Genomic DNA, 16,176 nt, shown 5'->3' with positions numbered 1-16,176 from the left:
TGTATAATACCAAGCTGAATTATGTGGAAAAAAACACGTGAAAGCAAATAAATCTTTCCGCTTTTAAATTAAAATCCACTTTTTATGCTTGGCCTGCAAACGTTGACTCAACCACCCCCACACCCCCCCCCCATCCATTCATTTTATGCTGCAGTAATACCCAAATTTATTTATTTCTCATTCTTACACACCTTTAATCTTTTGTTATAACCAATACTAACTTACTAGTATTAATATCCTTTACAAATTTAACAAAAAATAAGGAATAAATTTAACCCCTCCCCTGCGAGCTGGGGTATAATCAAGCGACCGCTGCATGAACAAAAAGAGCCCCTTATGTATTGCGATAGTTTGCTCACCGCGTTACTTTTTTAATTGTGGGTCATCTAATTGAATTTAAAAGACTAGACCGCCAAATCTAATTCTGAGTTCTTTTTCCACAATTAATCACCCCCACTTCTTTATCAAAAAGATCACAAACAATAATTTTACGCCAACTATTGCTCCATATTTTCCACTTTTTATTACATAATAAAGCAGCTCAAATCTACATCGCTGCGTTTGAAAAGACACAACAACCGTTTTCAAATAACCACGTGATAACTTTTGTTTGATATTTATTCATTTATTTCTAAGGGCTTTGTTTATATTCTGCATCTGTGAGCATTATTTCGTTTCATGTTGGACCGCCTCAAAAATATACAAGCTGAAACAAATCCATCGCGCAGGAAAAAAATTCAACATTCGGTAAGGGATTCTTAATAACTTCCATACTATTTTGTATCTGTTCATCACATTTTCAGGAAAAGGCGCAATGCCAAATTACCCAAGTATTTTATCCTGAAAACTTAATTTTATAGGTTGCTCAGCATATTAAAACGCATATGAGCAAGAGTTTTTACACATAAAGCATATTAGAGACCAAGGGGAAATTATGATTATTATTTTTTCTAAATTGATTTTGTACCCGATTTATTGGAGTTTCTAGAGTGACTTTGTTCATTTGAGTGACCGGTTTTTGGATAATAATAAGTCACAAAATTTAGCTTTTAATTACAAGCAAGAGTTTAGCTGTTCTGGAAAGACTCCTTGACGCTGGTGAGGATAAGTCGAATATTGTCTTTGTATTTTTGCTGCGAATAAGTAAGTTTGCGTGCTTGGCAAATCTCACAAAAAAAACTTTTTTGCATTTTCACCACTTTATATTTGTGTTGATAAACCTCTTTCCACTGTTTCGTTTTTGCAGTTGACCTTTAAAAGTATATCAATGAGTTCTGTGCCCATTTTAAGGCTCATCTTTTTGAAATTGGTCAAGTAAATTTCCTCAATTAGTTGAAGTTAGAATGGTTAATTTGGCACATTGAGTATTCTGATACTGGTTAGAACGTCCCGAACGTGACTTTTTCACCGAATTATTTTAAATGAGAGAAATTCTGTTTCTATTTCTTTCAAGATTTCTTTCAATTATTGTTGCGGTCAAAACTAATATTTTAAATTTTTCATATCAAATTATTAGATCGTTTTATGACGAGTATATAGCTCTGCCCTCTACCGGCAATTCTCATCTATTAGAGCGACGGAATTGGGTCAAGTTCGATCAATGTTGCATTTTAATATTAGAAATAACGTAAAACATAGTAAAATGTTGGAAAAAATAATATTTAACCTTGGTGCAAGACCTTCAACGTCACTGGTGTATATTTCTCATATGTACTCTCATTCCCTTATGCGTTGCTTTCATTTTCAATAGTTTTCATCTCAAGGTCACAACTTTTGTTTCCGATAGTCGGGTGACCTTGAAAAAGTGCTGTACTTTTGAAGTGCTCTAGCTCCTAGGGACTTGAATTTAGGACCCTGAAAAGAGAGGTTGGGCATACTTTTCACTTGATACTCTAACCATTGGTGCTAGTCTCGATGCTCATTTCGTTCATCGACTTTGCAACTTTACCCTGAACGGCAGATTTTCCCTTTTTCAAATTCCAACTAGTTTTTGCCATATAATTATATGATCAATTAGTTGCGTTGTGTCAATACGCTTTCTAAATGTCACGCGCAATGTCAAAATTATGACAGCTTTTGATATGTCGGCGAATTTATACTTTCCACTTCAGTTATGAACAAACTTTAGTTAATATTTGAATAATACACTAAGTTTTTCTGTTTTAAAGATTGTTTAGATGTCAAATTTTGTGTGAGAAGTGTTTTATGTTAGTTTTTGATGAACCTTCAATTATCACGCCATATTGCTATGTTTAACGTTTCAACTTCTCTACATAATCATTGTCTTAATATGGTTAATTTCATATTTACTTAACAATTTGCTATGTAAACAGATTGAATTCCTGAACAGAATGCTCCCTTTAACTGTAAATGTCAGTTATGTAATGTTTAATTGCCACTCGTAAATGTCATCTGATGAACATATTACTAACAGAGCGAGAATTAGTGTAATTGGAGTCAAGTTGTATGACTTTTGAGTTACGAAATTCAAGTTATTTTCTTAAAGTTTTGCAGAAAATCCTAAGGAAATTACAGTCAAGAAAAGTTTCTAAAGCTTTAAGCGAACCAGAACGTGCGTAAAGATATTTTTAGTTTTTCACTACTAATATCAGCCGTAACAATTATTTTTTTTCAAACACTTATAAAACTTTTTGGTCTGCGGTTTATTCACAAGGAAGAGTTTACGCAAAGTAATTGATCCGATCTTCCGCTGTTCAAGCTAGAGCTCTACTCTTGACGTAATCTGCAAATCTCATTCAGGTAGCTAAATTAGGGTTCCACTCTGTTATTACTGTGCTTTCCAATGTAACCAATTGTGTTCCAGTGTTGAGCTACTCTGGAGTTTTGGCAGAAAATGAATATACTTTTTTCACGACAAGTTTTAATCAAAATTCTTGTATAAAGGCCTTAACTGGTACTTAGAAACCGATTACGTTGCGAAAAACACTTTTTCAAGTTAAACTAAATTTCATAGAGTTTCCTCCTTTATGGAAACTTTCTAGTGTGAAGCAGGAAATTTCCAAATGTAGATCCCAAAGAAACATCAAGATCGTTTCTCAAAGCAAAAATGAAGCCGGTGTGCTCTGTGAACTGAAGAGACATTCACCTATATAGAAAATGTTGGATGTTCTGAGTTTTTAGTTTATGTTCCGGTTAATTAAAAGATGTGTTTTTTTTTGCAAAAACATGAAAATTTTGTATCCAATTGACGCTGAAGTATATTTGGGCCAAAAGTTGTCAGTTAGCATTGTTTCGATTAATATGACGCCTATCCTGGATAATCCTGCAAGACACATGCCTCGGAAATATATTTCGCAAGGTGTTAAATCTGGACAAATACCTTCCATGAATCTTACAAGAAGCGTAAATTTCATAATCTCAACCTAAGTAAAGTCAACGAACGATGGAGCGTTGAAAATAAATTCTCACACCAAAAATTCTTTATTCTCTGTCTTCAAAGAAACAAAAAGAAGCCTCAGCTTCTAGCATCAGCTAAGGTACGTTTACGACCATTCATGCAAGACGGCTATCTTGCAAGAGTCTTGCAAAAAGTTGTCGGTCTTCTTACATGCGTCTTCCCTTTCGGACGGTTATTTTGAAGGATCTTCCTTGAAGATGCATAGTGTCGCATGATTCTTGCAAGATTGTCAGCCGTCCTCAATCAGCTAGGGAGTTTAATGTTTCAATTTGTTAATTCCTTGTATGATTTGATGAATAGACCATTTCGTTTATTCGTATTTGTAAAGTTTAGCGCTAAACCAGAAATTTAGAGGATTTATTTGGCGAAACGTTTCTGAAAAAGCAGAACAATGCTTTTCTTTCGAGCAGCGCTCATAAAAAGAATTTTGTTGAGCTTACAATTTTGAAACTCAAATTTATTAAACGGTGTTACAAACAATATAAGCCAATTACATTTAAGTGAAATTAAGTGTGTTAGCTGCAATATCGTGGATTTTATTAACAAATAATGCGGATTTTCATAATGTGCAATTTTGTTACCAAATTGTGGAAATGATTTATCGCATTTGATAACTAGTTACTGTTTTTAAACGTAACGCAAATCCAAAAAAAATTAGGAAAATTGATTTTTTTGGAATTCAGGCTACAAAGGATGTAGCCTGATTACCGCAATTGAACGTAGCTGATTTCCACAAGGACAAAAGCATCCGCATGCAAGTCATGGATCAATATGGATATGGAGAAATGAATGCGGGATATAAACGGCAGCTAACTCTAAGTTTCGCGTAAAAAACATCAGTTATGCAAACTGCGAGCCGTAGAACGTCTACTGCAGCTTTTACTAATTCAACCACCAAATTAAATAGCGCCTCAAGGCCAATCCAAGCAATGAAGTTAGAATAGCATGACAACCAAAATGTAATGCTACATTCCATCGAAGCCATATGGATTTGTTCACTTTGTTCAACATTTATATACAGTAACTTTTACCAGTACGTAGTCATCATAGATGAAGTGAAACTCAAGCTCAAACTATGGCACTATTGCCATATAATCACGTGTTCACAATCACACAAATTGAGATCAAACGGAGTAAGAGATACGGAGCTTGGTATGCCAGATTCGATGAATTTTGCGATTTTTTTAGCAATTTAGAGAGTGGGTGCACGATAAAAGGTATTCCTAACCCTAAAGTCAGTGTATTCAGCGAATCTTACGAAAGAGTGATCAACAACAAATCAGCGGTTGAATTTGACATGTAAACCCACGCGACTAGCAGCAGGTGCTTGAAAAACTACCAAAAATCAATTGAAATTCGCTATTTTTGTTATATTGAATTGACATTCAATGAGTATTGAAGGACTTTTTTCGAGCGGTAAATTACTTGTTATCGTGTCTTGTTTTTGTAGATAATATTAGTGATTGTACAGTTAACTTTGACTTATGGAAAGAGAATTAATTTGATATTCTCAATCTTTTATTCTTAGGAACAAAATTTCTAATTGTGAAAAATTTTGTGCTGAGCATAAAGACAGTTTCTCTTACTGGTTTGACCGAAGCCGGGCACATTTTTGATGTTGGTAGATATTGAAGCCTATTGAGAAATGAAATTGATTATTGCATTATCGGATTGTTCAAAATTTAGTTATAGTCTGGTTTCCTTTTTTGAACGAGACTTGCTAGTAAATTACAGCTTTGCATAAGTATAGCCAAGTTATTGGACTACAATTTGTTACCGTTAGAATTTCCTATTTATATTTACAACTTGAGTTATTAACAAAAATTTTAGCAAAATTTGATTGCTTTAACTTGAATTATTAAAGAGAAACAAGTTTATTACACAGCGAAGCTGAAAGTTTACTTATCAGGAGTAATTGAGCAACAGTAATTTACAGCATAGCGCATAATACAGTTCAGAAAAATCAACTGCAAAAACAAAATATTCGGACAGATTTGAAAACGCTGAAACGAACGTGGCGAAGTAAAGTTTTCCTTGACTTTGATTGAAGAACAGCCGTTACATTTGTTCCGCCGACCCGGTCAGTGGAAGGCAAACTGATTTCCAGTCTGATTGGCGAATTAAAATTTTTCTTGACTTTGATAGAAGAGCAGCCGTTACATTTGTTCCGCCGACCCGATCAGTGGAAGACAAATCTGATGACGAGAGTGCCGAAGGCATCCCCCCCCCCCCCCAAAGAACGGCACCCACCAAAGAGAATCAAACAAAGCAACAGCAACAAAACAGTGAGTAAATTAGAAGAGTGCAATTCAATGAAGAAATTCAAGTGCAACCCTGCTCAAAGAAAGGATATCAGCAAAGCAAAAGCAAACAGCAACCAGAAAATTCAGGTACAATAAGCAGAGAACAGCATCAATCAACAGCTCAAACGTACAACAAAAAGTTGCAAGCTTAAGTGGAAGAAATTAACACTAAAAGATGACTTGGCTACAAAAAATGTAAAATTCAGATCGACGCAACAAACTAAAGGTCCTCTACCAACAGACTGTTCACCTTCTAGAGGAAGAAATACCCAAGCAACTGCTGCGTTGAAACAAGCATGCACCCTACCCAACAAATTTCGTTGAGGAACATCTGAAAGAAACAAGAAAGTGCAAAGCAAATTTGAACTATAATTGGCTTGCATATATAAGCAAAGGCATGCAATCGACAATGAGTGCAGTGAACAATGAATGCAGAGCAAAGCAACACAACTGAAGCATTGAACGATAACGAGAGCAACAAAAACTACCCAACGGACAACGCAGTTGCTCAAACAGTGCAGAGTGGGGCAACAGCAAGCGGGCAAGAGACGTAGAATGTTTGAGAAACATCTTCAGCCAGGCAAAAGCGGGAAGAAAGGATAAAGAAATCTCATATGGAATTCGAAACCAAGATGCGACCAAAACAGGCACAATTCTAGCGGAGGAAGCTAGAGCTGGAAATGCAAATGACGGAACTGGAAACCAATCATCAACTACTGAAGGAAGGGCGTGAGCTAGAGCGCAAAGAGAAGAGACCAGCATTAGAGAATGATGATGTCCGTTCCCGATCAACTAGTGCTCGCGACAAGTCACCCTCCAACTGGACCCCAATGAAAAGAGATGTCTCAGACTGGGCCAGTAAAAATGACCACCTTCTAACACCAGATCGATCAACAACTCGCTTCGAAGAAACCCCTGAAGTGAACAGGGATAGTTACTTCCCACGATACCGCAGTTCACGAGACCGTTACTCAAGTATTGAAGACAGAAACATTTCCACCAGAGGTGGTCTACGATACAACAGGTTTTATTCAGGTAGCAGTAATCTACAAAAGCTGAAATTGAACAACACCGCCGGAAACCCTCTCAAGTGACCGGAGTGGTCTAGTATGTTCAATGCTACAGTGGATCAACGACCAATACCAGACTCAGAGAAGATAAGCCATCTGAAGACTCTACTGGTGGGCAATACATGGTCAGCAATCTCTGGAAAAATCTTTTCTGGAGAGTTCTATGGTGTTGCATGGAGCATTCTGGAGAGCAGGTTTGAAAGGCCTCAGGTGATCATTGATGCACAGCTGGAGAGTCTGTGCGAAGCAAGTAAGGTGAAACCTCACTACCCAACAGATGTGATCAGTTTCTCAGTTATTGTTTCGAACTTTGTGAATATGGTCAAAGAGTACAAGCAAATAGGTGATCTGCAATCAAGCTTGACACTGTATATGGCAGTAGATAAACTACCTCAAGTTTTTAAAGAGAGGTGGTGGTTCTATGTAGATGATAAAGATGAAGATTGGCCTAATCTGATTAAGTTTGGATAAATGGCTATCTGGTATAGCATTCGTACAAAAAGAATTTTCAGCTTTCAAGGGAGACCGAAAAGAAGAAGACCAAATCAGCCGAAATAAAGACAAACGGATCCCGAAAACATCAAAATTCTGTGCTAGTTCGAACTTGAAAGAAATGAAACAAATGCAAAGTGATCACCGTCCGGTAGCTGATGGCACTCAAACAATTTGGGACTCTCCACTATTTAGGAATAGGAGTGTGAATGGTCGATACGCAGCAGTGAGGAGGCAACGGTTATGTTAAGGATGAATAGGCAAAGGGCATGCAATCAAAAATTGTAAAGTCAATGCGTGCGGTGTAAATGGATGCATCAAGATGCACAACCAATTGCCTCACTCAAAAAATCAAATGGACAAGGGCAATCACGCAGTCAACGTAGGTGCAGCAACAATCAACCAGGGTAACGAAGTTACGGGTTTTCTACAGCTTCTACAGTTACGATCTTCGACTAGTTCCCGTCTCAATGCTGAGCGGTGGCAACAGGCTGAACACATATGCTTTTCTCGATAGTGGATCAACGGTTTCATTCATCGATCACAGTGTGCAAGAGAAGTGTGCCAGGCACCGATGTGACGCTCAGCATGGCTGGCATACCCGGAACAAAGGATACGAAGACAAAAAAGTTCCTCTCAGAATAAGGGACTACATTCAAAGCTACATTCAATCGAAGCGCGTGCACACCCGTCAATCTCCTTGGGAAACACAAACTACAACTACAATAAGCTGAAGCAAAGTTTCAATCAGTTGAGTGTTTTATCCAACAAAATCTTCAAGTTGATGGAAGTTGACATCATCCCTGGTCCAGATGCTTATGAGCTGCAAAGCCCATTGGACTATAAGACAGGAGCACGAAGTGAACCTTTCGCCGTTCTAACAGAACTAGGATGGGTAGTCAGTGGGAAACCATGCTTCCAAAACCAGCGTTGTCAGTCAGACAAAGAAAGAACTGCAGGCAAAAATATCCTGGAGAGTACGATGAAATTCACAGGCGAGCCTTACGAAGTTGGACTGCTGGGAGTGAACTAGAGCCAAACCTACTGAACAACTAAAGCTCAGCCTTTGATCAGCTTTAGTCACTGGAGCGAAGATTCCAAACGGACCCAAACCATAAGAGTTTGGATCAACAGACAATAGATACAGATGTAGAAAAGGGACTCGTAACGATATTGGACGAGTCCGAACTGGAAAGCACCTTCGGGAAAGAATGGTATTTGCCACACCATCCAGTGCTAAACCCGAACAAGCATGGCAAAGTAAGACATGTTTGCAATGCTGCGTCAAATACAAGGAAGTATACCTAAAATGACCAACTACTAGCAGGCCCTGATCTGATACACGGGTTAATTATAACAATTTTCAGATTCCGCGAAGGACCAATAGCCCTGACAGCTAACATCCAACCGATATTTCTGCAAGTGTAAGTTCCCGAACGAGATAAGTTGCTTGAGCTTCTTATGGCGTCCAAGAACTAACGAACTCGTTGAGATGTACGAATCTATCATCGCCATATATTTGGAGCTAACAGTTCTCCAACATGTGCAATCTATTCCCTCAAGCGAGTAGGACTAGACAATGAAGAAGAGTATCCAATTGCAGCAAAAGTAAAACAGAACAACTTCTAGATGGACGATTTCATCAAACCTGTAGAAACCAGTGAAGAAGCAGTTGAAGTCTTCAAGCAACCACAACGTCTTTTCTCCCAACATGGACATGAATTGAAGAAGTGGATAAGCGACAACAATGCAGTGATCAAAGCAATCCCAGAGGACTTCAAGTCAATCAGCAACACTAAGCAAGTCGAAGTGGAACCCAAAAATGAAGGCTAGGAATAATCTTCAGTGCTAGGACTACAAGGGACTGTTACTGATGATAGTCTTCAAGTGTGCAGAGGTGTGAACAATGAGGTTGAAGCACCAATAACCCAGAGGAAGATTCTGTCACTTTTATCTTCAGTATTCGACCCGATCGGCTGATTTGCTCCGTTCATTGTTCACATGAGACGACTTCATAAAAGCATTCAGACTAAAAAAGGACAACTTCGGGACAGTGAAGTGGAGCCTGGTGAAAAAGAAGAATTCCTGAGATGGAAACAACAATTTCCATTTGTAGCTGAGACAAGCATTGATAGAAGATACTTCAACGGAGAGAGGGATAAAACGGAACTTCATGTGTTTGCTGACGCATCTGAAGACACGATACGTGCAGTAGCCTATCTGCGTTCACAACTAAAAGAATACTCAGCTGACTTAGCATTTGTTATTGGAAAGTGCAGGGTTGCACCGATGAGGCATTTTTCAATACCACAGTTGGAATTGCGAGCGGCAGTCATGGCAGTGAGGTTGACGGAACAGATAGTCAAGGAACACGTGGTAAAGGTAAATAGTTTTAGTTTTTGCGCAGATTCAACTACAGTATTGCAGTGAATATACAGGTCCTATCGTAAATAACAAGTATCTGTGGCCAATCGAGTAGCTGAAAAATTGGATACAACTGATGTTTCAGCGGAATGTTGAGCGGTATCAACAACCCAGCGGACATTGGCACCAGAGCAACCAACACTGAGGATCTTAGGAGAAGTGAGTGGCCCACTGGGTCTGCCTGGTTGAAGCGACCAGAAAGCGAATGGCCAGAGATAGTGAACCAATTATTTGCCTCAGATGAAGAGAATATACACTCATCAGTCTTCATGATACAGGCTGAAAAGAAGAAAGCTGTTATTCAGTGGGAACGATTCAATATTTTTAACATACTAGTGATTACAGTGGTATACGTACAGCAAGCATTGAGCAAATACAAACCAGCCACACTTGTAATCAGCATTGAAGAAAGAGAAAAATCATAAACAATCATCTTCAATTTACTACAGCAAGAACAGGTTAGTGAAGAGATGAAGTTTCCAAAAAGCAAAAGAATTCTACAATTCTCACCCTTCCTGGATGAAGAAGGACCTACTCGCGCCAAAGGCAGAATAAGCAAAATTCAATTGGATTTCAATGCAAAACATCCAATTTTGCTGCATTGGAAACGTCATGCGGTTAAATTATTCTTGCAAAACGAGCACAAGGAAAATCAACACGAAGGCAATGAGCATGTAATAAACATTATTCAGCGGAAGATATGGATTCTAGGTATATGAAACTCCTTGAGATCAATCAAGAACAAGTGCGTTACCAGCAGAAAAGGCAGGGCACAAACGATAGCACCAGTAATTGCCGATCTACCCGAAGGGCGGTTAGATGCTTCAACAGCCTTTACATATGTTGAGTTGACTACCTTGGCACTTTCATTGTGAAGATTGGGCAAAGGAACGAGAAGCGATGGTGCTTTCTCTTCACATGTGAAACTATGAGAGCGGTACATATAAAAGTGGTCCCCAAGGTGGACGCAGATAGTTGTCTCATTTTAACTATGAGAATTTTTGCACGAAAAGGCAAACCGTGTAAAATCATCAGTGACAACGGAACAAACTTTGTTGGAGCTGAAAGAGAGTTTGCAGAGTAAATTGCTGCAAGGAACAAAGAAAGGATCCAAGAACATCTGATCCAACGAAGAATCAACCCACCCACAGCACCTCACTTTGGAGGAGTATGGGAACGGTTGGTGAGAAGCTGCAAGAAAGCAATGCGAGAAGTGTTGGAGAACCGATCAGTCACAGAAGATCTTCTTGCAACAACGATGTGTTGTTGAGCAGACATTGAACGCAAGACCTATGACTTATAATAAGAACTCTAGTCAGTTCAGATGATAATGACTTAGAAGCATCGACCCCCAATAACTTCTTGCTTGACAACAAGAACGTTTGCTTATTATATCTCCCATGCGCAGAAGATTTTGTCGATCATCAAAAACTCTTCCGACAAACACAAGCCCATGCAAATCTCATTTGGGACAAATTTCGTAAAGAATATGTGCCAACTCTGAACAATCGGCAAAAATGGCGATCTAAGACGAACGAAAGCCTTAAAGTAGGCGATCTCATTTGGTTGATCGGAGACAGCGATAAGTGTGGATATTATAATGCAGACCGAGTTGCGGAGACCATCGTTGGGTCTGACTGTGTGATTCGATCCGCGATAGTTCGAACGAACAACGGAGTGTACAAGAGTTCAGTAGTGAAGCTCGCCCCAGTGCTACCTCGCAAAAATGTTTAGGCGATGGAAAACAGGGTCAGTGATGTGGTGGTTGAGCCTACTAATTCAACAACTGTACAGTTTTAATTTAATTTGATTACTGAATTATTGATTTATTGAATAACTGAATTATTAAATAACTTAACTGATTACTGAATTATCGGATTGTTCAAAACCGAGTTGTACTCTGATTTCCCTTTTATGAACGAGACTGGCTAGGAAAATAAAACTTTGCCTAACTATAGACAAGTTATAGGGCTACAGCTTTTTGGAATTAGAATTTCAAATTTCGATTTATAAATTGAGTACTTAACAAAAACTCTAGCAAAATTTGATTGTATCTTATTTTGTTTTTTTTCAGGGAGAAACAAGTTTATTACACAGCAAAGTTGAAAAATTAGTTGTCTCAGTAGTAATTGAGCAACAAGTAATGCAACGGTAATCTACAGTATAGCAGATAATACAGGTCACATAAGTTAACTGCAAAAACAAAATATCCGGACAGATTTTAAACCGCTGAAATGAACTGGGCGGTGTAAAGTTTTCCATGACTTTGATAGGAGAGCAGCCGTTAGAAGGTTGTTAGAGAGTTTAACGTATTAGTTTACCAAAACAAGCAAGATTGCTCAGATAGATTTTCAATCAGTCAAAGGTTTCAATCAGTCATCCATGTATCATAATTGTGTTCTCCACTGATCAAAGTCCAAGGAGATGTTAATCTATTGCAAGAAACAGTTGGTTGTAAAACAGTGATCTTTAGATGGTTGAACTGGTTACTATGTCACAGATGACTAAGTCAATTATTTTAATCATAAATAATTTTTATCATTGAATTTTTTAAAATCATTGAATTTTTTAAAAATACTAGTGATTACAGTGGTATACGTACAGCAAGCATTGAGCAAATACAAACCAGCCACACTTGTAATCAGCATTGAAGAAAGAGAAAAATCATAAACAATCATCTTCAATTTACTACAGCAAGAACAGGTTAGTGAAGAGATGAAGTTTCCAAAAAGCAAAAGAATTCTACAATTCTCACCCTTCCTGGATGAAGAAGGACCTACTCGCGCCAAAGGCAGAATAAGCAAAATTCAATTGGATTTCAATGCAAAACATCCAATTTTGCTGCATTGGAAACGTCATGCGGTTAAATTATTCTTGCAAAACGAGCACAAGGAAAATCAACACGAAGGCAATGAGCATGTAATAAACATTATTCAGCGGAAGATATGGATTCTAGGTATATGAAACTCCTTGAGATCAATCAAGAACAAGTGCGTTACCAGCAGAAAAGGCAGGGCACAAACGATAGCACCAGTAATTGCCGATCTACCCGAAGGGCGGTTAGATGCTTCAACAGCCTTTACATATGTTGAGTTGACTACTTTGGCACTTTCATTGTGAAGATTGGGCAAAGGAACGAGAAGCGATGGTGCTTTCTCTTCACATGTGAAACTATGAGAGCGGTACATATAAAAGTGGTCCCCAAGGTGGACGCAGATAGTTGTCTCATTTTAACTATGAGAATTTTTGCACGAAAAGGCAAACCGTGTAAAATCATCAGTGACAACGGAACAAACTTTGTTGGAGCTGAAAGAGAGTTTGCAGAGTAAATTGCTGCAAGGAACAAAGAAAGGATCCAAGAACATCTGATCCAACGAAGAATCAACCCACCCACAGCACCTCACTTTGGAGGAGTATGGGAACGGTTGGTGAGAAGCTGCAAGAAAGCAATGCGAGAAGTGTTGGAGAACCGATCAGTCACAGAAGATCTTCTTGCAACAACGATGTGTTGTTGAGCAGACATTGAACGCAAGACCTATGACTTATAATAAGAACTCTAGTCAGTTCAGATGATAATGACTTAGAAGCATCGACCCCCAATAACTTCTTGCTTGACAACAAGAACGTTTGCTTATTATATCTCCCATGCGCAGAAGATTTTGTCGATCATCAAAAACTCTTCCGACAAACACAAGCCCATGCAAATCTCATTTGGGACAAATTTCGTAAAGAATATGTGCCAACTCTGAACAATCGGCAAAAATGGCGATCTAAGACGAACGAAAGCCTTAAAGTAGGCGATCTCATTTGGTTGATCGGAGACAGCGATAAGTGTGGATATTATAATGCAGGCCGAGTTGCGGAGACCATCGTTGGGTCTGACTGTGTGATTCGATCCGCGATAGTTCGAACGAACAACGGAGTGTACAAGAGTTCAGTAGTGAAGCTCGCCCCAGTGCTACCTCGCAAAAATGTTTAGGCGATGGAAAACAGGGTCAGTGATGTGGTGGTTGAGCCTACTAATTCAACAACTGTACAGTTTTAATTTAATTTGATTACTGAATTATTGATTTATTGAATAACTGAATTATTAAATAACTTAACTGATTACTGAATTATCGGATTGTTCAAAACCGAGTTGTACTCTGATTTCCCTTTTATGAACGAGACTGGCTAGGAAAATAAAACTTTGCCTAACTATAGACAAGTTATAGGGCTACAGCTTTTTGGAATTAGAATTTCAAATTTCGATTTATAAATTGAGTACTTAACAAAAACTCTAGCAAAATTTGATTGTATCTTATTTTGTTTTTTTCAGGGAGAAACAAGTTTATTACACAGCAAAGTTGAAAAATTAGTTGTCTCAGTAGTAATTGAGCAACAAGTAATGCAACGGTAATCTACAGTATAGCAGATAATACAGGTCACATAAGTTAACTGCAAAAACAAAATATCCGGACAGATTTTAAACCGCTGAAATGAACTGGGCGGTGTAAAGTTTTCCATGACTTTGATAGGAGAGCAGCCGTTAGAAGGTTGTTAGAGAGTTTAACGTATTAGTTTACCAAAACAAGCAAGATTGCTCAGATAGATTTTCAATCAGTCAAAGGTTTCAATCAGTCATCCATGTATCATAATTGTGTTCTCCACTGATCAAAGTCCAAGGAGATGTTAATCTATTGCAAGAAACAGTTGGTTGTAAAACAGTGATCTTTAGATGGTTGAACTGGTTACTATGTCACAGATGACTAAGTCAATTATTTTAATCATAAATAATTTTTATCATTGAATTTTTTAAAATCATTGAATTTTTTAAAAATACTAGTGATTACAGTGGTATACGTACAGCAAGCATTGAGCAAATACAAACCAGCCACACTTGTAATCAGCATTGAAGAAAGAGAAAAATCATAAACAATCATCTTCAATTTACTACAGCAAGAACAGGTTAGTGAAGAGATGAAGTTTCCAAAAAGCAAAAGAATTCTACAATTCTCACCCTTCCTGGATGAAGAAGGACCTACTCGCGCCAAAGGCAGAATAAGCAAAATTCAATTGGATTTCAATGCAAAACATCCAATTTTGCTGCATTGGAAACGTCATGCGGTTAAATTATTCTTGCAAAACGAGCACAAGGAAAATCAACACGAAGGCAATGAGCATGTAATAAACATTATTCAGCGGAAGATATGGATTCTAGGTATATGAAACTCCTTGAGATCAATCAAGAACAAGTGCGTTACCAGCAGAAAAGGCAGGGCACAAACGATAGCACCAGTAATTGCCGATCTACCCGAAGGGCGGTTAGATGCTTCAACAGCCTTTACATATGTTGAGTTGACTACTTTGGCACTTTCATTGTGAAGATTGGGCAAAGGAACGAGAAGCGATGGTGCTTTCTCTTCACATGTGAAACTATGAGAGCGGTACATATAAAAGTGGTCCCCAAGGTGGACGCAGATAGTTGTCTCATTTTAACTATGAGAATTTTTGCACGAAAAGGCAAACCGTGTAAAATCATCAGTGACAACGGAACAAACTTTGTTGGAGCTGAAAGAGAGTTTGCAGAGTAAATTGCTGCAAGGAACAAAGAAAGGATCCAAGAACATCTGATCCAACGAAGAATCAACCCACCCACAGCACCTCACTTTGGAGGAGTATGGGAACGGTTGGTGAGAAGCTGCAAGAAAGCAATGCGAGAAGTGTTGGAGAACCGATCAGTCACAGAAGATCTTCTTGCAACAACGATGTGTTGTTGAGCAGACATTGAACGCAAGACCTATGACTTATAATAAGAACTCTAGTCAGTTCAGATGATAATGACTTAGAAGCATCGACCCCCAATAACTTCTTGCTTGACAACAAGAACGTTTGCTTATTATATCTCCCATGCGCAGAAGATTTTGTCGATCATCAAAAACTCTTCCGACAAACACAAGCCCATGCAAATCTCATTTGGGACAAATTTCGTAAAGAATATGTGCCAACTCTGAACAATCGGCAAAAATGGCGATCTAAGACGAACGAAAGCCTTAAAGTAGGCGATCTCATTTGGTTGATCGGAGACAGCGATAAGTGTGGATATTATAATGCAGGCCGAGTTGCGGAGACCATCGTTGGGTCTGACTGTGTGATTCGATCCGCGATAGTTCGAACGAACAACGGAGTGTACAAGAGTTCAGTAGTGAAGCTCGCCCCAGTGCTACCTCGCAAAAATGTTTAGGCGATGGAAAACAGGGTCAGTGATGTGGTGGTTGAGCCTACTAATTCAACAACTGTACAGTTTTAATTTAATTTGATTACTGAATTATTGATTTATTGAATAACTGAATTATTAAATAACTTAACTGATTACTGAATTATCGGATTGTTCAAAACCGAGTTGTACTCTGATTTCCCTTTTATGAACGAGACTGGCTAGGAAAATAAAACTTTGCCTAACTATAGACAAGTTATAGGGCTACAGCTT

The 16,176-nt window shown here is 38.3% G+C and overlaps 1 protein-coding gene across 1 annotated transcript in view; it reads left to right on the top strand.

Annotated features, from left to right (window-relative positions):
• The first annotated feature begins 274 nt into the window (after positions 1-274).
• LOC142354682 (uncharacterized) overlaps positions 275-16,176 on the top strand; it is a 71,731-nt gene continuing 55,829 nt past the window's right edge. Inside the window, exon 1 of the mRNA XM_075407043.1 lies at positions 275-747. The gene's annotated coding sequence lies outside the window, so the exon portion shown is untranslated. The remainder of the gene's footprint in view (positions 748-16,176) is intronic.

This window comes from Convolutriloba macropyga, chromosome 15 (genome assembly GCF_964194025.1).
Source record: "Convolutriloba macropyga chromosome 15, txConMacr16.3, whole genome shotgun sequence".
Taxonomy (NCBI): Eukaryota; Metazoa; Xenacoelomorpha; order Acoela; family Convolutidae; genus Convolutriloba; species Convolutriloba macropyga.
The sequence above is the reverse complement of the archived record's forward strand: the minus strand, read 5'-3'. Positions and strand labels throughout refer to the sequence as shown.